The sequence below is a fragment of the Chiloscyllium punctatum genome, chromosome 36 (genome assembly GCF_047496795.1).
Source record: "Chiloscyllium punctatum isolate Juve2018m chromosome 36, sChiPun1.3, whole genome shotgun sequence".
Classification (NCBI taxonomy): domain Eukaryota; kingdom Metazoa; phylum Chordata; class Chondrichthyes; order Orectolobiformes; family Hemiscylliidae; genus Chiloscyllium; species Chiloscyllium punctatum.
The window spans coordinates 65,583,407-65,609,648 of record NC_092774.1 but is presented as its reverse complement, the minus strand read 5'-3'; the positions used below and the strand labels follow the sequence as shown (position 1 = coordinate 65,609,648).

Sequence of the window (26,242 nt, the reverse complement as noted above, 5' to 3'; positions counted from 1 at the left end):
GGACCAGTAGTCAGAGATACATACAGCATTGAAACAGACCCTTCGGTCCCACTTGTCCATGCTGACCTAATATCCTATATTAATCTACTCCCATTTGACAGCACCTGACCCATATACTCTGGCAGCTCATTTCATAGGCATACCACCCTCTGAATGAAGAAGTTGTCCCTTTAATTTGTTTCGCCTCTTACCCTAAACTTATGCCCTCTAGTTCTGGACTCCCCTGCTCAAGGAAAGGACATTGTCTATTATACTGTCCATGCCCCTCATGATTTTATAACCGCTATTAGGTCACTTCTCTGCCTCCGATGCTCCAGTGAAAACAACCCCACGCTATTCAGCCGCTCCCTGCAGCTCAAACCCTCCAACCCCCAGCAACATTTATGTAAATCTTCTCTCATAGTTAAGTCACTCTTTCAGTCATGAAGAAGGGTTAATACCCAAAACGCTGACTACTCCACATCCTGGTGCTGCCTGGCTTGCTGTATTCTCCCAACCCCCGGCTTGCCAACTTCGGGTTTCAATATGTAGTGGCTCCGTGATTACCACTGCAGCCTCACAGTGCCGGGGACCCAGATTTGATTCCAGCCTTGGGTGGCTGTCTGTGAGGAATTTGCACATTCTCCCAATGTCTTAGTGAGTTTTCTCTGGGTGGTCCTGTGTTCTTCCATAAACCAAAGATGTGCAGGTCATGTGGATGGGCCATGCTTAATTGCCCATAGAGTTAGGTACATTAGTCAGAGGGAAATGGGTCTGGATGGGTTACACTTCAGAGGGTCGGTGTGGACTTGTTGGGACAAATGGCCTGTTTCCACACTGTAGCTAATCTCATCCAATACTTTTGTTACTAACGAATGGCAGAGTAGGCCAAACTTCTTCACCGATGGTCTTGCGGTCTTAGGTTTCTCTGGATCATTTCATTGGCAATGTGCAGTCCCGGGCTCAATGAGCAACAGTGTCCACTGAAGGCAAAGCTCATAGAATCATAGAACCCCCACAATGTGGAAACAGGTCCTTCAGCCGAACACATCTGCACTGATCTTCCGAAGACTAACCCACTCAGATCCATTTCCCTACCCTCCATAACTTGCACACAGACTCCCAAGGGTGGAATTATTCCTGGGTTCCTGGTGCCATGAGGCAGCAGTGCTAACCTTGAATCACCATGGAGCTGTGATTGTGGGGTGTCGGGAAGGCAATTGCAGTCCAGCAGAAGTCTAAAACAGCCCACCTACTCTCCCACTGCACCCACTGTCAGAACTGGCAGGAGGTTCAGACCTGGGAGGTGACTGAAGGCATCATCACTGGTAGGATCTGATTGCTGGAAGCGCTGGTGCCCCCGCTGGTGCTTCTGCAAGTTGTAGGAAAACATGAACCTGTTCCCACACTCGGTCCAGCTGGAGGGCATCTCCCAGGTGTGGGCACATTGGTGCTTCAGTAGGGCAGAGGAATTGCTGAAGGCCTTCCCGCACTTAGGGCAGCAGAATGGCCTCCCCTCCTCCGCCACTGTCACCCCCCCCCCCCCAAATCCCCGTGTGGTCCAGCTGGTGATTCAGCAGTGTGGAGGAGCAGGTAAAGACCTTCCCACATTCGGGGCAGGAGGATGGCTTCTCCCCAGTGTGGATAGACTGGTGCCTCAGCAGGGCCGAGGAATTGCTGAAGGCCTTCCTGCACATAGGGCAACTGAACGACCTCTCTACCATTTGGACACACCAATGGGCCAGTACGTCGGAGGAAAGAGCAATGCCCCTCCTGCAGTTGGGGCAGAAGAACGGCCTCTCAGTGTGGACCCACTGGTGTCTCAACAGATGGGAAGAACTGCTGAAGGCCATCTCGCACTTGGGGCCGGAGAACAGCCTTCCCTGGTGTGGACCAACTGGTCCGTCAGCAGGGCAGAGGAATCACTGAAGGCCTTCCCACACTCAGGGCAGCAGAAGGGCCTCTTCCCCTCTGTGGACCCATTGGTGCTTCAGAACCCTTCAAATTTCACAATATCCTTCTGATTAGAGGGACACCAGAATTGCACACAATATTCTAAAAGTGGTCTCACCAATGTCCTGTACAGCCACAACATAACTTCGCAACTCCAATTCAGGCAGCATCCAAGCAGCTTCGAAATCGACGTTTCGGGCAAAAGCCCTTCGTCAGGAATAAAGGCAGTGAGCCTGAAGCATGGAGAGATAAGCTTATCTCTCCATGCTTCAGGCTCACTGCCTTTATTCCTGACGAAGGGCTTTTGCCCGAAACGTCGATTTCGAAGCTACTTGGATGCTGCCTGAACTGCTGTGCTCTTCCAGCACCACTAATCCAGAATCTGGTTTCCAGCATCTGCAGTCATTGTTTTACCTTCCCAACTCTAATAATCAGTCAGAGGATTAGGAAAGCTTTCAAAACCCACAAAAAACAAACAGGACAGAATGGAGGGACAAACCGAATTTTTGAGAGTCAGCTTGGAAGCATCACTGAGAAATCGGCGGAATGGGTTTATTGGGGACGCGTTCTCCTTAAATACACTATATACGTATTTCTCTTGTAGTTTCTCTGTGCTGCAGTGTGCAGTGGCTCGTTGAAATAATGTCCTGATGCAGCTTCGTTTGTGGGTGTTGGGATGATTGCTTCTGTGGTTAAGTATTTGGTTTGTGTTTGTTGTTTTTCTGTAGTTGCTAGTTTGAAGTTCCCCATTAAGTGTTCACTCTACTGTGACATCTAAGAAAGCAGTTTATTGTTGTTCTCCTCTTTTTCAAACTAGGAGCCCCCCTCAGGCCATAGTCTCACTACTTGGAACACCAATATACAGACTAGTCAAAGGCCTCCACTGAGGACTAAAACACCAAGTCGAAGATTCATGCCACTCCATTTACTCCACCCAAGAATTCCTGAACACCAAAGACACGAAGATAGAAGAGGATGGAATAATGTTGTCCTTTGACATAACAGCCCTGTTCACATCCATTAACATCAACGTGGCCAAAGAAAACTGAAGACACTACTCGAAGAACTAAAGACAAAAACACAGAACCAACTTCAGTAGCAAAGATAACACTGTCAACCTCGTGGAACTGTGCCTTTCCACCCACTTCATATTCAGTAACAAGCCCGACAAACAAATCAACGAAACGCCCATGAAACACTTCTGTCATCAAAAAATGAAACAAATTAGAGGAAACCTACAACACCATCAACAATCTCCTTCCTGGCATAAAATTCACAAAAGAGGAGAACAACAACAAAGTGCCATTTCTTGATGTCACAGTCGACCGAACAGTCAATGATAAATTCAAAACAGCCTCTGCAGGAAAGCAACACACGCGAACCAAGTACTTAGCTACAGAAGTAATCATCCCTACACATATAAACAAATTTGAACGAGGGCACGATTTCAACGAACCACAACACAGTGCAGCACCCAGTAACTACGAAGACCAATAAGTAACCCTGCAGCGCATTTAAGGAGAATGGGAAGCCAAAATGACACACTGCAAATAGCTTCCCTGACCGGGAATCGAACCCAGGCCGCAGCGGTGAAAGCGCCGAATCCTAACCACTAGACCACCAGGGAGACAGCAGCAGAGTTTGACAGCTCTACTGAAAATTGCTACCCTGCCCGGAAATCGAACCCGGGTCACGGTATTTAGAAGGCTTCCACAAAAGTTGTTTCTTGTATCCATTGCTCCCGATGAGGTCTCCGCTCCAGTGGGGAGACTGGAGCCCCGTCGCAGAGTCAAGTCACAGCGTTTGAGGGAGCATCTCCAGGACACCCGCAATAATCAACCCCATCGCCCTGTGGCCCAACATTTCAACCTCCCCTCCCACTCTGCCAGGGACATGCAGGACCTGGGCCTCCTCCATCGCCCCTCCCTCCCCACCCGATGTCTGGGGGAAGAACGCCCCAACTTCTGCCTCGGATACATTCAACCCCAGGACATCAATGTGGACTGCACCAGTTTCCTCATTTCCCCTCCCCCCACCTTACCTCAGTTCCAACCTTCCAGCTGAGCGCTCTCCTCAGGACCTGTCAATCTCCCTTCACACCTATCCGCTCCACCCTCCTCTCTGACCTGTCACCTGCGTCCCCACCCCCATTCACCTCTTGTACTCTTTGCTACCTTTGGCCCAGCACCCCCCAATTTATCTCGCCACCCCTGGAAGCGTCCTGCCTCTATTCCTGATGAAGGGCTTTTGCCCGAAACGTCGACTTTCCTGCTCCTCGGAAGCTGTCTGACCTGCTGTGCTTTTCCAGCACCACTCTGATCTAAACTCTGGTTTCCAGCATCTACAGTCCTCACTTTTGCCTACCCAATAAACCCAGTGTGCCGATTTCACATCAACAAACTGACACAAGGAGACACAACGTCTACAGAAACCCTCGCCACATTACTTTACATTAAAGACACCTGGGAAATGATGTCCAGACAAATCAACCCTCTCAGCATCATGGTAGCCCATAAACCTACCAACACACTTAAACAGGGGCTAATGAACCTGAAATACCCGATACAAACAACCGGAAAACGAATGTTACTTACAAAATACCATACAAGGAAATATATACATGAACTCTGCCACACAGTTCTCTGTGGCAAGAAATGCTGGGATGAGATAAGGAAGATTTTTTTTAGCCAAAACGAATCGGCACTGACTGGACAGCCATTTTAAATCAAGGCTGTCAGCCCAGGATGGAAGACCCGAAGGGATGAACAGTTTTCTTATTTCCTGAAGATTTACAAAGCTGAGACTGGGTTTTGGTGTTTGTTTCCTTTCCACTCCCAATAGCCGCAGTGGTTGGGGCGGTGAGTTGGGGGAAAGTGAAATGTGCCCGTGAGCAGCGTGTGGGGCTATTTCAGCTTCCTCTCCTCTAACAGCGCTGTGACGGGACTCTGATGGTCTCAGGGACATTTCCTGACGCGAGACAGTGAAAGGATTCTCATTCCCGCAGATCGGGAATTCAAACCATATGCCGGCTTCAGGACAATGAGAAAGATTAATTGGGGTGTGTGAAGAAGCTGTGAGCTGCATTTCAAACAGGTAGGTGGAGTCAGATGCGTCATCCATTGCGCCGGCGCCATGCAGCAGGGGTCTGATGTTGACACGGACATGGGCAGCAATGGGAACATTCACAAGAGGAACAGCCAAAGATAATCACCGTCAATGCTTCCCTTCCATAGTCCCAACTTTGTGAAGCAGTATCTTTCACTGGCAAATAAAACACCCTTGTCCTCAGGTGCCTGCTTAACTTCGATCACGACTTCACGCCCCTCACTTTTCTAGTCTCATTTCCAAACTCTTGGCTCAGAGCCTCAAAAGCAGCTCTGCGGGTATCTGCTTGTTCCACCCTGACAGAGAGTGGGCTACAGATTCCCGACCAGTCCCAATGTGATTGAAATATTTCAACCCCTCCACTAATTTGCATTTTAAAAAAAACCGTGGAGCAATCTCCCTTTTCTTTTGATGTCGTTTCTCAACTGTAGTCGGCAGGGATCACACCTGCGTGGGGGAACCGCAATGGATTTCGTGTCCATCGCATTCACCACTCGGCCCATCAATACAGAACCACACTGACAGCTTCATTTCCCAGGTCTCTCTGCCTGTGGAGCTGAGAAAGAGTGAATCATTGCAGAGTTTGTTTGAATTCAATCACTTCACAGGTTTCCAAAGGGTTAAATATCTGCAAATGGCGATTCTGGGTGTTTCATCCCGAAAGATTAAATGGACGTTCAGTTAAAAACAAAAACAGAAATTGCAGGAGCAACTCAGCAGGCCAGGCAGCATCTTTGGAAGGAGAATCAGAGACAACATTTCAGAACTCGTTTTTTACCTCATCCAAGTACATCCAAACCTGCTGAGTTTCTCTTTCTGTCTCGGATTCTCAGCATCCGCAGTCCTTTACGTTACAAATTCAATCAATTCAGAAACCCCTTTGCACTGCCTCAGTGGAAAAGATTTCCGTTTGGGAAACATTTTCCTGAAACCATTAAAAACGTGCAGTTTCGCAGCCAAGAAAGTGGTAGAAGCGAGAACAAGAAACACACCGCCCCTGGGTGGTCTCGAACCACCAACCTTTCGGTTAACAGCCAAACGCGCTGACCAATTGCGCCACAGAGACAGGCCCGAGAGCTGCCCGCACAGTGTCTTTGAGGAATCTACTCTTCAATTCATAATTCAACCCGCCGAGCCAAAAATTACCATTGTCTTCTATCAGTTTTACTTTCCATAATAAAGCCTTGGACATTCATTATGGAGACATGGGGACAGCCTGATCCCACCATCTGCAGGCACATCCATGTCATGAGGAACGAGCTCTCCTACACCGGGGCCATCGCCCTCCGAGCCTTTTAGTGTTTTGCCTCTTCCCGAATTTTCTCATTGGCCCCGAGCCGAGAATGGGTTTGAATTCCTGATGTACAGAGAATTCTTTCAATGTCTCGGGTCAGTTCATGTCCCGAGAACATCAGAGTCAATCAGCCTCTTAAACAAGGAGACGGTGTGTGGACTATCTTTGCTCAGTCCGTCAGTTCATCCTTCATTCTCCTCTAATTCCACTTCCCAAAGAGTTTCTAAAGATTCACAAAGCTGGAGACTGGGATTTGTGTTTTACTTCCTGAACACTTTTCCACCTGCTAACTGACAATATTTTGCCAAAACCTCTTCCCCATTGTAACATTTGCATCATGTCCAGGGATGAGCAATTTCCATTTTGTGGAGACATTCCCAAGTTTGGGAATGTTCTCTTTGGAGCAAAGAAGGTTAACTGGAGATTTCCAGGGGCTGTTGGCAATGATGGGAGAAGACGTGGTGGGAATGGGCAGGTTAATGATCAGAAGAACCTATTGCCACTGATTCGGGTCAGTTACCAGAGGACAGGAATTAAAGTTCTTTAATGGAAAGCAGCATTTGTGTCGAATAAACACAGCGAATACTGCAGAAAGCCAACGGGTCGAGCAGCATCTGTGGAAAGGTAAACAGAGCCGACGTTTTGAGTGTGCTACGGTTTTTGTTCAGAACTCAGTCTTTTACCTCTTCCCGAAGTTGGTCCAGGCCTGTGTCTCAATTGGCAAACACATGGCAAGTGCAGTGCCGCAATGTGAAATTATAGCCTTTGCTGTTTAAAAAAAAAGCAGTGCATTGTTTAAATGGTGATACATTGGAATGTGGAGAAAGTGAGGACTAGAGGTGAAAGTCGAAAAATGTGGCACTGGAAAAGCACAACAGGTCAGGCAGCATCTGAGGAGCAGGACAGGGGACGTTTCGGGCACAAGCCCTTCATCAGGAATGATGTATGGATGTACTAAGGGGTCTCAGAGTCCCCCCACACCAGTCAATGCCAGTTGTCGGGCAGATGCAGCAGGCAATGAGCGAGGCAAGTGATATATTACGAAGAGGAATTGAGTTCAGAAGTGGGGTCATTGAACATATTCAAGGCGAAGTGCATCTGAGTTTTGAACAACAAAGAATTGGATGCTTATGGGGGGAGGTAAGAAAATGGTTTTCAGACCAGTACAGATCAGTCACAGAGTCAGACAGCACTGAACAGACCCTTCATCCAACTAGTCCATGCTGAGTATGTTCTCAAACTAAACTCGTCCCACCTACCAGTGTTTGGCCCATAAACCTTCGAACCTTTCGTATTCATCTACTTATCCAAATGTCTTTTAAACGTCGTAACTGTACGTGTATAAAATCATGAGGGGCATGGATAGGATAAATAGACAAAGTCTTTACCGTGGAGAGGGGGAGTCCAGAACCAGAGGGAATGGGTTTCGCGTTAGAAGGGAAAGATACAAAAGAGATCTAAGGGTCATCTTTTTCACGCAGAGGATGGTACATTTATTGAATGAACTGCCAGATGAAGTGTTGAAGGCTAGTACGATGGCAACATTTAAAAGGCATTTGGGTAGGTGTATGAATAGGAAGGGTTTGGAGGGATATGGGGCCGTGTGCTGTCAGGTGGGACAAGATTGGGTTTTGATAGGTGGTCGGCATGGACAAGTTGGACCAAACAGTCTGTTTTTCTGCTGTACATCTCTATCTCAATGTGAAACATACTCAGTGACCTGGCCGCCACAGTTTTCTGTGACAATGAATTCCATAGATTCACCACTCTCTGGCTAAAGAAATTTCTCCTAATCTCCATTCTCCCTTTATGCTAAGGCTATGCCCGGGGTATTAGTCTCTCCTCCCAATGAAAACATCTTCCCAATGTCCACTCTGTCCAGACCGTTCAATGTTCTGTACGTTTCAGTTAGATCTCAAATATTGATTGGAAGCTCTTTAGATCAAGTAGATTGGATGGGGCGGTGTTTGTGCAGTGTGTCCAGGAAGCTTTTCTAACGCAGTATGTAGATTGTCCAACCAGAGGGGAGGCCATATTGGATTTGGTACTCGGTAATGAACCGGGACAAGTGGTGGGCTTGTTAGTGGGTGAACATTTTGGTGATGGTGACCACAATTCTGTGACTTTCACCTTGGTTATGGAGAGAGATAGGTACGCACAACAAGGTAGATTTTACAATTGGGGGAAGGGAAATTACGATCCTGTAAGACAGGATTTGAGGAGCATAAGTTGGGAGCATAGGCTGTCAAGGAAGGATGTGGTGGAAATGTGGAACTTTTTCAAGGAGCAGATACGACGTGTCCTTGATATGTATGTACCTATCAAGCAGGAAAGAAATGGTCGTGTGAGGGAGCCTTGGTTGACGAGGGAGGTTGAATGTCTAGTAATGAGAAAGAAGGAGGCTACATAAGGTTGAGGAAACAAGGTTCAGACAGAGCAGTGGAGGGATACAGGATAGCCAGAAGGGACCTGAAGAAAGGGATTAGGAGAGCTAAGAGAGGGCATGAAAAATCCCTAGCGGATAGGATCAAGGAAAACCCCAAGGCATTCTTTGCGTATGTGAGAAACCTGAGAATGACGAGAACGAGGGTAGGTCCGATCAAGGACAGTGGTGGGAGACTGTGTATTGAGTCGGAAGAGATAGGAGAGGTCTTGAACAAGTACTTCTCTTCAGTATTTACGAACGAGAGGGACCGTATTGTTGAAGAGGAGAGTGTGAAACGGACTGATAAGCTAGAAGAGATACCTGTTAGGAAGGAAGATGTGTTGGACATTTTGAACAACTTGAGGATAGACAAGTCCCCCGGGCCTGACGGGATATATCCTAGGATTATGTGGGAAGCAAGAGAGGAAATTGCAGTACCGTTGGCAATGATCTTCTCGTCTTCACTGGCAACTGGGGTGGTACCAGGGGACTGGAGAGTAGCGAATGTTGTGCCCCTGTTCAAAAAAGGGAATAGGGATAACCCCGGGAATTACAGGCCGGTTAGTCTTACTTCTGTGGTAGGCAAAGTAATGGAAAGGGTACTGAGGGATAGGATTTACGAGTATCTGGAAAGACACTGCTTGATTAGGGACAGCCAGCACGGATTTGTGAAGGGTAGGTCTTGCCTTACAAGTCTTATTGAATTCTTCGAGGAGGTGACCAAGCATGTGGATGAGGGTAGATCAGTGGATGTAGTGTACATGGATTTTAGTCAGGCATTTGATAAGGTTCCCCATGGTAGGCTTATGCGGAAAGTCAGGAGGCATGGGATAGAGGGAAATTTGGGCAATTGGATAGAAAACTGGCTAACCAGTCGAAGTCAGAGAGTGGTGGTAGATGGTAAATATTCAGCATGGAGTCCAGTTACAAGTGGAGTTCCGCAGGGATCAGTTCTGGGTCCTCTGCTGTTTGTAATTTTTATTAATGACTTAGATGAGGGAGTCGAAGGGTGGGTCAGTAAATTTGCAGATGATACAAAGATAGGTGGAGTTGTGGACAGTGAGGAGGGCTGTTGTCGGCTGCAAAGGGACTTAGATATGATGCAGAGCTGGGCTGAGGAGTGGCAGATGGAGTTCAACCCTGCCAAGTGTGAGGTTGTCCATTTTGGAAGAACAAATAAGAATGCGGAATACAGGGTTAATGGTAGGGTTCTTGGTCAGGTGGAGGAATAGAGGGATCTTGGGGTCTATGTACATAGATCTTTGAAGGTTGCCACTCAGGTGGATAGAGTTTGTAAGAAGGCCTATGGAGTATTATCGTTCATTAGCAGAGGGATTGAATTCAAGAGTCGTGAGGTGATGTTGCAGCTGTACAGGACTTTGGTTAGGCCACATTTGGAGTACTCTGTGCAGTTCTGGTCGCCTCACTTTAGGAAAGATGTGGAAGCTTTGGAGAGGGTACAGAGAAGATTTACCAGGATGTTGCCTGGAATGGAGAGTAGGTCGTACGAGGATAGGTTGAGAGTTCTCGGCCTTTTCTCGTTGGAACGGCGAAGGATGAGGGGTGACTTGATAGAGGTTTATAAGATGATCAGAGGAATAGATAGAGTAGACAGTCAGAAACTTTTTCCCCGGGTACAACAGAGTGTTACAAGGGGACATAAATTTAAGTTGAAGGGTGGAAGGTATAGGGGAGATGTCAGGGGTGGGTTCTTTACCGAGAGAGTGGTGGGGGCATGGAATGCGCTGCCCGTGGGAGTGGTAGAGTCAGATTCATTTGCGACCTTCAAGCGGCATTTGGATAGGTACATGGATGGGTTCTTAATCTAGGATAGAAGTTCGGCACAACATCGTGGGCCGAAGGGCCTGTTCTGTGCTGTATTGTTCTATGTTCTATGTTCTATGTTCTATCTCCCTTGAATGTGGGCCTGTTAATCAGCATGAACCAAACCCTTCAGGATGAGGACATCCGTGATTAGATTCAACAAAGTGAGAATGGAGAGTGAGAGTGTGGGATGGAGATTTTCAGCTTTTAGGGAATAAGGTAGGAAAGAAAGTTTAATATAAATTATAATTGATCAGATGAGCCGATCGGCCAAGGAGTAGTGGATCGAGATTAATTGAGACAAATATGAGCTGTTGCATTTTGATGAGGCAACTCAGGGCAGGACCAATGTGGTGAATGGTCAATGAATGAAATTCTGTGCTCAAGGAAGCAGTAGAGGCAGTTTCATTAAGACACTGTTGGATGGGTTGTCTGCGTGGTAAGGGAATTAAAGGAAGTTGGGATAATGCAATTCGGAGGAGCTGAGTCGATTGATCGATCCGCCATGATTTTAATGAATGGCGGAGCAGAGTCAATGGTCCAAATGGCCTACTCCCTCTATTACTTTGAAACTATAACCCTGCGTTTCCCATGGCTAACCCACCTAACCTGCACATCCCTGGACACTGGGCAATTTAGCATAGCCAATCCAAATCAAGGCCAGTGAGCAATGTCGTGATTTGGAAACCAAATACCAGAGAATGATAGAAAGGGACAAGGAGAATAAATGTCCTAGCAATCAAAACTGGATTCTAACCATCACAAAAAATAAAACTAAAATCTCAGTATGTGAATGTGTGCTGCATTGTAACAAAAGCGAATTAATTGACAGCACACATTGAAGAGAATAATTGTGATCTGAGACTCCTCACAGAGATGTGGCTTCGGAATGACAAGGATTGGATTAGGAATATCGAGGGGATACGTGGCATTCAAGTCGAGTGAGGAGCTCAGTAACGGTAGAGGGTGGGCACTGCTAATCAAAGCACTGATAGCATGGTAGTCTGGTGTCAGCTCGGATTTCAGGTCCTGATTTCTCTGTCCTCTGATCTCCCTGTTCCCACAGAATTAAATGTTGTATGTTCTCAGCTCTGCTCGATTTCTGCTGAAGCTTTGACCCCCTTTTACACCTTCCGGAGCAATAAAATATTCTGAGCCTCCTGGAAATGACACCTGATTAAAAAATCTCGAAAGTTGTCTGTCAACTTCCTCGGCTCCATTGGAAAAATGTCCCAGCTTCTTCTTAATTCAAACCCTTCATTCCCAGCAACACGCTGGTAAAGTCGGGAATAGGGAATTGCATCAAATCACATCAATGTACTGTCTGAAACAATCTAGCTGTGTTCTGGCCTGAGATATTGAGAGTCCCTGGTGTAACTAATTACGAATGCAATAAATTTGGTCACAGAATTTTACAATCATTTTGCAACAAAGGGGTCTACTTTGATAAGGAGGTAGTGGTCATTTCTAGGGTAAGTGAACAGTTTGTAGATCAGGGAGATGAAGTTCCAGACACTTGGGAAGGGCAAGAAATGAATTTGATAAATAAGACATCGAACTGTGGATGCTGGAAATCTGAAAGAAAAACTGAGAACACAGGAAAAACTCAGCAGGACTGGAAGCATCTGTGGAGAGAAAGCAGAGTTAAAGTTTCGATTCCAACAACTCCTCTTCGGGATTCTGAAATAGTTTGTGAGAACCCCTTAAGTCATCTGCCCAGCTTTAAGACCATAATACACAGGAGCAGGATGAGGCCATTTGGCCCATCGAGTCTGCTCCACCAGTCGATCATGGATGATATGTTTCTCCATCCCATTCTGCTGCCCTCTCCTCATAACCCTTGACACCTTATTAATCAAGAACTTAATTCTGTCTTAAATGCCCTCAATGACTTGGCATCCTCAACCCTTCTACTAGTGGAAACATCATCTCCACATCCACATTGTCCAGGCATAGAGTAGCACAGCGCGGCCTGACCCACTGTCCACTTCCTGTTGTTTTCAGGAAGGATTTCAGCATCTCCAACAACGCGCTTCTAAATTTTGTGCCCAGTTGGTTAGCTCTCCCTGGATGCCGTGAGATTTAACCTTACACAACAATCCACTGCGTGGTACAATTAACAAAGTTCCCAGCCCCCACCTCTTTCCGCACACATGGGCAGCACGATGGATCAGTGGTTCGCACTGCTGCCTGACAGCGCCAGGGATCCGCTTTCGATTCCAGCCTTGGGGCGACTGTCTGTGTGGAGTTTGCACATTCTCCCTGCCGTGTCTGCTGGATTTCCTCCGGGTGCTCTGGTTTCCTCCCAAAATCTAATGATGTGCAGTTTCGGGAGAAGTGGCCATACTAAATGGGCCCATAGTGTGCAGTACTTTTGGTGGAATGGGATAGGGGAAAGTGTCCACATAGGTTACGCTTTGGATGGTCGGTGTGGACTTGTTGGGCTGAATGGCGTGTTTCCACATTGCAGGAATTCTATGTGGCATTCCCCCAACTCCAGAGTCTCAGCACTCTTGGTTTTTCCCATGAACAGTGTGGGGGAGGGAAACAATGTTTTACATGGGAGTAAGGTTCCGTGAGTGTGAAGTTAAAAATAAACGCATTGCTTCAGCTGTTTTCCCCGGTATACCAGAGGGTGAGGGGTGATCTTACAGACGTTTATAGAATCATGAGAGGCATGGATAGGATAAATCGACAAGATCATTTCCCTGAGATGGGAGAAGTCCAGAAAAGGAGGATAATATGTTTGGGGTGAGGGAGGCAAGTGTAAGGAATGATCTGCCAGAGGAAGTGGTGGATGTAGGTCCAATTATAATATTTAAAAGGCATCTGGATGGGTATATGAATAGGAAGAGTTCAGAGGGATATGGGCCAAGTGCTGGTAAATGAGACGAGATTAATTTAGGCTATCTGGTCGGCACGGATGAGTTGGACAGAAGGACCTGTTTCTGTGCTGTGTATCTCTATGACTCTGGCTTGCCCGTAATGTTTGCCATGCCTGTGTGTTCAGTTTCTATCTGGTGTCGGTGTCAATGCCTTGATATCTCATTTCCTCCATCTCCCCACTTCCACCTCCCCAGATATTAACCATTTCGTGTCTGGTTGTCTCTCAAGAAGCTGCATTGAAGGTTCATCCTGAATTGACACTTTTTTTTGCTCCCCAAAATCAGACTTACTCACTCCTTCATATCGTGAAAGATACTAACTTTCAGGTGGAGGCATCCAAAATTCAGAGGTCTCTGTCTTGATGTTTTCATTTTTCGGTCTCTGTAAGATCCTGAATCAGTACCGTCGGGAGGATTAGTTTGAGCGGTGTGAGAATAGAGGGGTGAGAGGGGGTGGGATGGTGCTTTCAATTTTGTGGAAAAAGAAAAGAATGTTCTGCGGAAAGTAGAATTGCTTTTTTTGGAATTTCTAACCTGGACTGACAGTAATGACTTTTGTCATCTCTTTTTACAGATTCTTTGAAGATTTGAAGACGGACGTTTCAATATCAATAGATGAAGAGCTTTGCCTGAAACATTGACTCTGCTGCTCCTCAGATGCTGCCTGATCTGCTGTGCTTTGACTCTGACTCTCCAGCATTTGCAGTCCTCAATTTCACGTCAATGTCTGGCAGTCACTGAATCCATCTGGACAATAACAATTTTCGACTATGATTCTGTGAGAAGGAACCAAGCTTTTTGGTTCCTCTTTCAGTACGTTTTCAGCATCAGTGAGACTGGAAGAGAGACCCGACTGTTGCAGCACTCTGACTGTGGAGCCAGTAAAAGTTATACGGACTGGGAAAAGGAATTCACGGCAGGGAGGTGCTGTACACGCGTTTGTGTGCAGCTGAAGCTTCGGTCATGGAGAAACCCGAGGAATCCCGTCCTGTGGAGAAACCATGAAAATGTGGCAACTGTGGGAAAGGCTTCCATTTCCCATCTGACCTGGAGACTCATGGGCGCAGTAACACCGGGGTGAGACTGTTCTCCTGCTCTGAGTGCGGGAAGACCTTCAGCAATTCCTCTGTAGTGCAGAGGCACCAGGGGGTCCACACAGGAGAGAGGCCATTCTCCTGCCCCGAATGCAGGAAGGCCTTCAGCTATTCCTCCGTCCGACTGATCCACCGCCGGGTCCACATATTAGAGAAGCCCTTCAGCTGCTCCAAGTACGGGAACTCCTTCAATGATACCTCTGCCCTGCTGAGGCACCAGCAGGTCCACACCGGGGAGAGCCCGTTCTCCTGCCTCAAGTGCGGGAAGGGCTTTACCCAGGCATCCCACCTTCGGGTCCATATGGGGGAGAGGCCCTTCTCCTGACCAGAGTGTGGGAAGGCCTTCAGCAATTCCTCCCAACTGCTGAGGCACAGGTGGGGCCATACCGGGGAGAGGCCGTTCACCTGCCCCGAGTGGAAGCGGAGGTTCTCATCATTCCGCACCTTGCAGAAGCACCAGCAGGCGCACCAGTGCTCCCAACAATCTGATTCTGCTGGTGAAGCTGCTGTGGGTCACTGAAAGGACTGAACCCCTGCACATTCTGACAGTGCTTATAATGGGAGAGTCGGTCGTTTTTTTTTTGTTTTATGCTGACGTGCTCCCCCACCCCTGCAACTTTGCTTCCAGTGGGCGCTGCTGCTCATTGATACCAGCAGTTGTTCTCTCTTGCATTTTTCTGTCCAGTTAAATAATTATTGACTCTGTCTGGGAACGAGCTCTAGTCTGTAAGAAATAGCTGAATACTTCAGGGTGTCCATTCGCATTCAGCAGTGACTTAGAAATTAAATTTACGGTTATGTGCCTGTGAACAACGCATCATCGAAGGATTGCCCAATGGCTTGGCAATCCATTATTGGAAACTGTTTGCTTGAATTGATAATTTTAAAAATTCTCTTCCTTAATTTACCCCTTAAGTTACTATCTATGAGATGGTGGAGGACTTGATCAAAGGGATTAAATCATTGCTATTAACTGGATTATCTTGTTTAACTTTACCCTCGTAAATTTGCCGGATTCAGAATTGTTTGTTTTTGTTTAAATTCTCATTCTGGTGTGCAAGATCTGTTCATCAAGTGTGGTTCACTTCACGAAACTGCTGTGGGTCATTCCCAGGACTGAGCCCCTGTGCATTCTGACAGTGCGTGTGCTGTGGGAGAGTCAGTGGGATTTTTTGTTTTATGCCCTTGCCCCGCCCAGCCCCGCCGCCAACTGCTTCCATTGGGCGTTGCTGCTTGTTGAGCCCAGGAGCTGTTCTCCCTAGATTCTACTGTCCAGTTAAAGAATTGTTGGCTCTTTCTGGGAATGAGTCCCAGCCTGTAAAAAATGGCTCAATATGTTGGGATGTCTGTTCACATTCAACAGTGACTTTTAAATTAGATTTACAGTTCCGTGTCTGTGAAACAGTAAATAGTCCAAGGATTGCACAAAGGCTTGGCAATCCATTGTTGAAAACTGTTTGTTTGAATTGGTAAGTTTAAAAAAAATTCTTTCTTAATTTGCCACTTAAGTTTAAGTCTCTGAGATGGTAGGGGACATGATCAAAGGATTTGAATCATTGCTATTAATTAGATTATCTTCTTTAACTTTGCCCTAGAAAATTTGCCATATTTATAATTGTTGGTTTTTGTTTAAATTATAATGTTGAGGTGCAAGATCTGTTCTTCATCAAGTCTGGTTAGGAACAGTTGAGAAATTGAGGGACATTGCATGTTTTAATTTCACTCTGTTGTGAATCTAGTGACAGTGACATTCATTTGTATTGGGTTGCTTACCCTTAGTTGTAGTGTCTTCCACCCCAAGTATTCACTATGGTAGTGAGTTCCGCAGTCTCACCACACTCTGAGGTTTTTCATGAAATCCTTAGTAGAGAATTGTAAGGGAAAATGTTGACAAGGGCAGAATATAGGGTCTTAACTGCAAAAGCCAGGAAGACATTCGACAAAGTAAAACCATGACAATGTCGGGATAAATAAGGAACTTTGACAGCAATGAAGAGGTCACACGTCAGAGTTCAAGATAATGGTCGTGACAAAAAGAAAAAATACTCTGCAGATATTGGATATTGTAATTAAGCAAGTTTCTAGATGCTGTAGTTGGTTGAATACGATAATGTAAGAGATGAAATAACCAAAACCATGAATGTAATTTGATGTCGGTAACCATAAAGCAAGTGCATACTATTGATTGCTTTGGCCAATTCCTAATGGGAATGACAGCAACAGAAAATCATGTCGTGACACACAGATAAAACACACACAATGTACAACAAAACTAGACTGTTATTGGGATCAAAGACATTTAAATGACAGGATACATAGTCCCTGCAGTGATCCGAATGTGAGCTGAACAAATTTCACACTTGAACAATATTCTGTGGGAATGCAATGTCCACCTCATTCGGTCATTCAGGCCATCGAGTCAACATTGAGTGACCGTCCCACCCAGACCCAGTTCGTTACCCAATCCCTGTAACCCTGCATCTCCCATGGTCAATCCACCCTCATCTGCACATCCTTTGGACTGTGGAACGAGGCCAGAGCACCAGAGGAAACCCACGCAGACACAAGGGGAGAATGTGCAAACTCCACACAGACAGTCGGCCCGAAAGTAGGATCAAACCCAGGTCACTGATGCCGTGAGGCAGCAGTGCTAACCACCGTGACACCACCACATGCTGCTATCTTAAAAAGTGAATTTCAAACACTCGAGAACATTTCAGAGAAAAAACAAAACTCTCCTATCTTAAATGAGAGACGAGTCTCTGGCTAGATTTGAGTTGACATTACATTTACATGAAGTACTCTCCAGATGTTATACAGCTCCATCGAATCAACTGTTTCTTCTAAACTCAAACTGATACAAGCCCAGCCTGACATCCCCTTGTCCCCGATTATAAGTTGAGTAAATGACCGACCCTCGACCTCACTGGCATGACAAAGGATGGCCTCAATCCAAGTTAACTGTCCAACCTCTTGACCCCCACGCCACAATGTGGTCATCCGCAACTCAGCCCTAAACGAGAGCAGAGGAACTGAATAGACAGCGGTGAGGTGGACATTGCATTCCCAGAGAATATTGTTCAAGTGTGAAATTTGCTCAGCTCACATTCGGATCACTGCAGGGACTATGTCTCCTGTCATTTAAATGTCTTTGATCCCAATAACAGTCTAGTTTTGTTGTACATTGTGTGTGTTTTATCTGTGTGTCACGACATGATTTTCTGTTGCTGTCATTCCCATTAGGATGTGTGAATTCAGTACCAGATTGCAGTCACAGTTCTGAATTTTCCTTGTGGATTGTTGTAGGACGTACTAAATGTCAGTCAGAATATAAGAAGCTCTACTGTTTATTTAACCCTCTGCTGTCATTGTCCTGGGACTGTATGAATGGGGAAGTGGAGAGGAAGTTTTACTCTGTATCTAACTCAATGCAGTCTCTGTCTTGGTAGTGTTTGTTGGGGACAGTGTTGAGGCAGCTTCACTTGAAATTTAAGAGTAGAGGAAGCTTTATTCTGATTGTCATCCCATGCTGTCCTTGTCTTGGGAGGTTTAGATGGCATCAATAATTGAAGTGAATGCAGACTTGGCTGTGGGAGTGGAGGGTACTTCTACCTGAGCACACCCATCTTTGAGATTGCTGTGCTGATCAAGACAATCTGAGACATCTTCATGCACTTTTCCAACCAACCACAGGGTGGTTAAGGATGGGTATAAATGCTGGTATTGCCAGCGATGCCCACACCCCGTGCATGAATACATACTTTCTGTTTAAAAGTTACATTCACGTTCCAAACCCTCTAATGTATGATTACTTACATGGAAAATTCTTGTCTGTTTGCAATTTCATTTTAAAACATAGGAATGTGTCAACCATGTAGAAATATAACAAGAACAACAAATGGAGAATTTAACAGGTAATGAACAGGACCAGAATGCTGAGTCAGCCTGACCCCCATGGCTGAGAGAGTTCTCCCAGATGATGAAGTTGCACCAATGCCTTTTATTCTTGCAGCTTCCCCAAAAGTTTGTCCCTGATATAAGATCATTCAATGACCCGAAGGACGAACTCTTTTTATCTCCATTGCTGATGCCAGACTTGCTGAGTAATTCCAGCCCTTCTGCTCTACCCTCTTATGGGATTTGAGCTTTCCTCATTCAGTGTAATGAAGAACTGAGGATGCTGGAGATCTGAAACACAAAAATGCATCAAATGCTGGAGAAACTCAATAGGACTGGCAGCACATGTGGAGAGAGAAGCAGAGTTAGCATTTCAAGTGCTGTATCCCTTCTTCACAACTGTTCTGGACTCAAGCCAGGATATTGTCTTTGTTTCTTTCTCTCTCTCTCCACCAGTGTTGCCAGACTGGCTGAGTTTCTCCAGCAATTTCTGTTATGACACTTTCACAAGGTTGATGTATGTTATCCATCCCTAAGTGCAAGGTGTCTTACTTGTGCCAATTCAGAGGGCAGTTTAAGAGTCAACCACATTGCTGTGGGTCTGGAGTCACATGTAAGTCAGACCATGCAAGGATGGCAGTTTCCCTCCTGAAAGGACATTGATGAACATGGGTTTTTAGGACAATTGACGTCAGTGCCATCGAGACCATACCGAGACTAACTTTGTGTTCCCCATTTATGATTTGAATTATTCACATCTTACCTCTTGCTGTGGTGGGATTTGAACTCATGTTCCCTGGATTACTCATCCTGTGACATTATGACTACACTGTTGTTTCCCATTCTTTGCTATTTTGTGTTTGTTGTTCACGTCTTTGTCCTTTGATGTTTGGGAAATTGAACCTGTTTAAAAGATTGCCCTAAACTTGTCCCTTTGACCAAGTCTTTGGTCACCTGTCTCAATCTGTGCTCCGGTCTTGTGATTTTGAAAGGAATTCTCATTATGTTCATGTGAAGCACTTTGACATAATTAACTGTTCACAGGTAGTATTTGAATGCAGCTTGTGTCCCTATCTTAATATCTGAAAGTACAGGGTCATATTTTAAATGTAGAAGACAAAAATGAGGATGATTTCTTTTTTTTACTGAGGGTTGTGTGTCTTCTTCAAAAGGCAGTGGATTCAAAATCTTTAAGGCAGAGGCAGATAGGTTCTTCATAACCAAGTGGATGAAAGATTGTCGGGGATGTGTTGGAATGTAGAATTGAGGTTGAATTCAGATCAGCCATGATCGTATTGAATATTGCAGCAGGCTCGAAGTGCCGAGTGGCCTACTCCCGCCTTGATCAGGGTTAATGACAGTACTGACCCTCTCCAACATCACTCTATCCTCTGGGAGGGTCTGCTTTTAGCGTCTTCCGTTCTGATTTGTTTAACTGTAGCTGCTGGTGTTGGCATCTACACTGATGATATCCAACTGTGCCTGAACACCACTTCTCTCCCGACTCCTCTGTCATTCATAATTTACCAATAATTTCATCTGAATGCCTGCCCAATTTCCAGCATTGGATAACCATAAACATTCCCTTAGTTAAATATTGTGAAGTGTGAAGCCATTGTTTTAGTCCCCAAGTTCGACCTGACCCCCCGCTCCCCCCAGCCCAGTCACTCTGTTGACAGCCTTCATGTCACTTTAAAACGAGGATCGATAGATTCGTGAAGAGTTGGGGGATGAACAGTTGCAGGAAAAGGACAGGAAAGTGAATGTGGGGAATGCCAGATCACCTAGAATCCTACTGAATGGAGAAGCAGGCTCAAGGGGCTGAATGGCATGTTCGTGTTCCTACATCTTCTGGTTCCCGAGCCCTTACCTCTGATACAGAACACAGACTTCAGTGTGTGCCATTACTGAGAGTGCTGATATTCCCTTGTGTAATATCAACAACTTAGCAGCTGCTGAAACCTCTTGCTCCTTTATTACCTCGAAACAGAATAAGCCAATGTGTTCAGGGGAGGCGATGGCCGACTTTATTGTCACCAGACTATTCACCCAGGTAATGTTCTAGGGACTTGGGTTCAAAACCTGCCACGGCAGAAGGTGGAATCTGAATTCAATATAAATCTGGAATTAAGAGTCGACTGATGAAATCGTTGTGGTTTGTTGTAAGAACGTGTCTGGTTTCCTGCTGTCCGAAACTGGTCTGATCTGCATGTGATTCAGATCCACTGTGAGCTGATTGAACTGATTCAATCAAAACCTCCACTATAACCTCCCTACTTTTATACTCCATTTAAAGGCCAATCTCCCTTTTGCCTTCCCTATTAGTCACTGTGCTCCCAGAAGCAGGATTGTGGATCAGTTTAAAGTAGGTCCTATATCTCTGATTACATCGGTACACAGGGCAGTGAAGAAAGGTTTCAGCACACTGGCCTTTTTCAGTTCGGGAACTGAGAAGAGATGTTGGCAAGTTATGTTGTCGTTATACAGGACGTTGATGAGGCTGCACCTGGAATTTTGTGATCAGTTTTGGTCCCCTCGATGTTCTGACTTCTGACTTCTTCAACTCTGGGTTTGGTTGAACTTGATGGGATACTTTGTCCAACTCAGCATGTTTAATCTTTTCAGGAGGTGAGCACAACAAGATTGAAGTATTTAAAGTTACTTGGACTCTATTTTAAATTTACATCAGGACCAGTAGTCAGAGACACATACAAAATAGAAACAGACCCTTTGGTACAACTGGTCCATGCTGACCTGATATCCGAAACTAATCTAGTCCAATTTGACAACACCTGACCCAAATCCTGTGGCAGCTCATTTCATATAAGTACTACCGTCTGCATGAAGAAGTTGTCCCTTTAATATATTTCGGCTCTCACCATAAACCTGTGCCGTCTAGTTCTGGACTCCCCCATCCCAGTGAAAAGACCTTGTCTATTACCCTGTCCATGCCCCTCATGATTTTGTAACCTCTATTAAGTCACTCCTCTGCCTCTGATGATCCAGTAAAAACAGTCCCAGCCTATTCAGCCTCTCCCTGTAGCTCAAATCCTCCAACCCCCAGCAACATTCCCGTAATTCGTTTCTCACAGAGAAGTCAACGTTTCAGTCCTGAAGAAGGGTTAATACCCAAAACGTTGACGACGCCACATCCTGGTGCTGCCTGGCTTGCTGTATTCTCTCATCCTCCTGCTTGCCTACTTCGGGTTGCAACATGAAGTTGCTCAGTGGTAACCACTGCAGCCTCACAGTGCCAGGGACCCAGGTTTTATTCCAGCCTTGGGTGACTGTCTGTGAGGTGTTTGCACATTCTCCCAGTGTCTGCGTTGGTATTCTCTGGGTGGTCCTGTTTTCTTCGAGAGTCCAAAGATGTTCAGGTCATGTCGATTGGCCATGCTTAAATGCCCATAGAGTTAGGTATATTCGTCAGAGGGAAATGGGTCTGGATGGGTTACTCTTCGGAGGGTCGGTGTGGACTTGTTCGGACAAATTGCCTGTTTGCACTCTGTACCTAATCTCATATACACTACTTTTGTCACTAACGAATGGCAGAGTCGATTTGACGGGCCGAATGGCCTAACTTCTGCTCAGATGGTCTTGCAGTCGTAGGTTTCTCTGGATCATTTCATTTGGCAACGTGCAGTCCCTGGCTCAATGAGCAGCAGTTTTCAATGAAACCAAAGCTCATTTGATGGTTGAACTCCTGCAGTGTGGAAACAGGTCCTTCAGCCCAACACATCTGCACTGATTCTCCGAAGAGTAACCTACTCAGATCCATTTTTCTACGCTCCATAAATTGCACACAGACCCCCAAGGGTGGAAGTATTCCTGGGTTCCTGGTGCCATGAGGCAGCAGTGCTAACCCTGAGTCACCATGGGGTTGTGGTTGTGGGGGGTGGGGGAGTCAATTGCAGTCCAGCAGAAAACAAAAACAGCCCACCTACTCTCCCACTGCACCCACTGTCAGAACTGTCAGGAGGTTTAGTCCTTAAGGGTGACTAAAGGCAGCGTCACTGGTAGGATCTGATTGCTGGGAGCACTGGTGACCCCGCTGATGCTTCCGCAAGTTGCAGGAAAACATGATCCTCTTCACACACTCGGGCCAGCTGGAGGGCATCTCCCCGGTGTGGACACACTGGTGCTTCAGCAGGGCGGAGGAATTGCTGAAGGACCTCCCGCACTCAGGGCAGCAGAAAGGCCTCCCCCCCTCCAACCACCATCCCCCCATGTGGACCAGCTGGTGCTTCAGCAGTGTGGAGGAGCGGGTAAAGCCCTTCCCACACTCGGGCAAGAGAACGGTTTCTCCCCGGTGTGGACTGACTGGTGAGTCAGCAGGGCTGAGAAATTGATGAAGGCCTTCCTGCACTTAGTACAACTGAATGACCTTTCCCCCATGTGGACCCACCAATGTGCCAGCAGGTCGGAAGAAAGAGCAAAGCCCTTCCTGCACTCGGGGCAGAAGAACGGCTTCTCCTCAGTGTTGACCCACTGGTGTCGCAGCAGGTGGGAAGAACTGCTGATGGCCATCTCGCACTTGGGGCCAGAGAACAGACTTCCCTGGTGTGGACCAACTGGTGCGTCAGCAGGGCAGAGGAATCACTGAAGGCCTTCCCGCACTCAGGGCAGCAGAAGGGCCTCTTCCTCTCTGCGGACCCATTGGTGCTTCAGAACCCTTTCAAATTTCATAATATGCTTCTGATAGGAGGGAGGCCAGAATTTCACACAATATTCCAAAAGTGGTCTAACCAATGTCCTGTACAACCACAGCAAAACCTCCCAACTCCAATACTCAGTCAAACCCACAAAAAACAAACAGGAAAGAATGGAGGGACAAACCGACTTTTTGAGAGTCAGCTTGGAAGCATCAATGAGAAATCGGTGGACTGGGTTTATTCGGTACCCGTTCTCCTTTAATACACTATATATGTATTTCTCTTGTGCTCTTCGCAGTTTCTCTGTGCTGCAGTGTGTAGTGGCTCGTTGAAATAATGTCCTGATGCAGCTTCATTTGTGGATGTTGGGATGATTGCTTCTGTGGTTAAGTACTTGGTTTGGGTGTGTTGGTTTTTCCGTAGATGCAAGTTTGAAGTTCCCCATTGACTGTTCGCTCTACTGTGACATCTAGAAATGGCACTTTGTTGTTGTTCTCCTCCCCTTCAAACCAGGAGGCCCCCTTAGGCCATAGTCTCACTACTTGGAACACCAATATACAGACTAGTCAAAGGCCTCCACTGAAGACTAAAACACCAAGTCGAAGATTCACGCCACCCCATTTATTCCATCCAAACATTCCTGAACACCAAAGACACTAACATAGAATAGGATGGAATAATGATGTCCTTTGATATAACAGCCCTGTTCACATCCATTAACATCAACGTGGCCAAAGAAAACTGAAGACACTCCGCGAACAACCAAAGACACAAATACAGCCTCAAATTCATCAGCAACGATAACGCTGCCAACCTCATGGAACTGTGCCTTACCACCAACTTCATATTCAATAACAAACCCTACAAACAAATCATAGGAACACCCATGAAATCACCAGCATCAGGATTCCTAGCAGAAGCAATAATGCAGAGAGTCGAACAAACAGCCCTTCCAATGATCCAACCCAAAGTTTGAGTCCGCTACAACGATGACACTTTTGTCATCAAAAAATGAAACAAATTAGAGGAAACCTACAACACCATCAACATTATCCTTACTGGCATAAAATTCACAAAAGAGGAGAACAACAACAAAGTGCCATTTCTAGATGTCACAGTAGAGCGAACAGTCAATGGTAAATTCAAAACAGCCTCTGCAGGAAAGCAACACACGCGAACCAAAGGTTAACTACAGAAGCAATCACCACGACACATACAAGCAGATCTGAATCAGGACACGATTTCAACTCGCCACGAAACACTGCAACACCCAGGAACTCCGAAGATCAATAAATAACTGTACAGCGCATTTGAGAAGAGCGTGTATCCTATAAACCCCAAGAAAACTGCTTCCCTAACCTGGAATCGAACCCGGGGCGCGACGGTGAGAGCGTCGATTCCTAACCACGAGACCACCAGGGAGATGCAGATATGCTCTGATGGCTCTACTGAAATTTTCTTCCCTGCTCGGAAATCGAATCCAGGCCACAGCAGTTGGAAAGCTTTCACCTGTGCATCCAACAATATCATTTCTTGTATCCATTGCTCCCGATGGGGTCTCCTCTTCATTGGGGAGACTGGAGACTCCTCGCAGAGTCAAGTCACAGCACTTGAGGGAACATCTCCAGGACACCCGCACCAATCAACCCCATCGCCCTATGGCCCAACATTTCAACACCCCCTCCCACACTGTCGAGGACATGCAGGTCCTGGGCCTCCTCCATCGCCGCTCCCTCCCCACCCGATGCCTGGAGGATAGACGCCTCATCTTCCGCTTCGGGTAAATTCAACCGCAGGCCATCAATTTGGACTTCAGCAGTTTCCTCATTTCCCCTCCACCCACCTTACTTCAGTTCCAACCTTCCAGCTCAGCGCTGTCGTCATGACTTGTCTCACCTGCCAATCTCCCTTCCCACCTATCCGCTCCACCCTCCTCTCGGACCTGTCACCTCATCCCCACCCCCATTCACCTATTGCACTCTTTGCTACCTTCGGCCCAGCACCCCCCAATTTATCTCTCCACCCTGGAGGGGTCCTGCCTCTATTCCTGATGAAGGGCTTTTGCCCGAAACGTCGATTTTTCTGATCCTCGCGGAAGCTGTCTGACCTGCTGTGCTTTTCCAGCACCACTCTGATCTAAACTCTGGTTTCCAGCATCTGCAGTCCTCACTTTTGCCTACCCAATAAACCCAGTGTGCCGATTTCACATCAACAAACTGACACAAGCAGACACAACGTCTACAGAAACCCTAGCCACATTACTTTACATTAAAGACATCTGGGAAATGATGTCCAGACAACTCAACCCTCTCAGCATCATGGTCGCCCACAAACTTACCAACACACTTAAACAGCGGCTAATGAACCTGAAATACTCTATACAAACAACCAGAAAACGAATGTAATTTACAAAATACCATACAAGGAAATATATACATGAACTCTGCCACACAGGTCTATGTGGCAAGAAATGCTGGGATGAGATAAGGAAGACTTTTTTCAGCCAAAACGAATCGGCACTGACTGGACAGCCATTTAAAATCAACGCTGTCTGCCCAGGATGGAAGACCCGAAGGGATGAACAGTTTTCTTATTTCCTGAATACTCACAAAGCTGAGACTGGGTTTTGGTGTTTGTTCCCTTTCCACTCCCAAGAGCCGCAGTGGTTGGGGCGGTGTGTTGGGGAAAGTGAAATGTGTCCGTGAGCAGTGCATGGGGTCTTTCAGCTTCCCCTCCTCTGACAGCGCTGTGACTTGACTCCGATGTTCTCAGAAACATTTACTGACACGAGACAGTGAAAAGATTCTCATTCCTGCAGATTAGGAATTGTACCCAAACGCCGGTTTCAGGACAATGAGAAAGATTAATTGGGATGTGTGAAGAAGCTGTGAGCAGCATTTGAAACAAGTAGGTGGAGTCAGATGCGTCATCCATTGCGCCCATGATCCTGAGAGCACCGAACGCCACCATGCTCTGACGTTAACACGGACATGCGCAGCAATGGGAACATTCACAAGGTGAACAATCAAAGATAATCACCGTCACTGATTCCCTTCCACAGGCCCAACTTTGTGAAGCAGTATCTTTCACTGGCAAAGGAAACACCCTTGTCCTCAGGTGCCTGCTTCATTTCG

At 46.4% G+C, this 26,242-nt stretch overlaps 2 non-coding genes across 2 annotated transcripts; both read right to left on the bottom strand.

Annotated features, from left to right (window-relative positions):
- Positions 1–3,487: 3,487 nt before the first annotated feature.
- Positions 3,488–3,559, bottom strand: trnae-uuc (transfer RNA glutamic acid (anticodon UUC)). The gene has a single exon. It is a non-coding gene; the product is annotated as a tRNA-Glu (tRNA).
- A 2,470-nt stretch (positions 3,560–6,029) lies between these two features.
- trnan-guu (transfer RNA asparagine (anticodon GUU)) lies at positions 6,030–6,103 on the bottom strand. The gene has a single exon. It is a non-coding gene; the product is annotated as a tRNA-Asn (tRNA).
- Between the last annotated feature and the right edge of the window lie 20,139 nt (positions 6,104–26,242).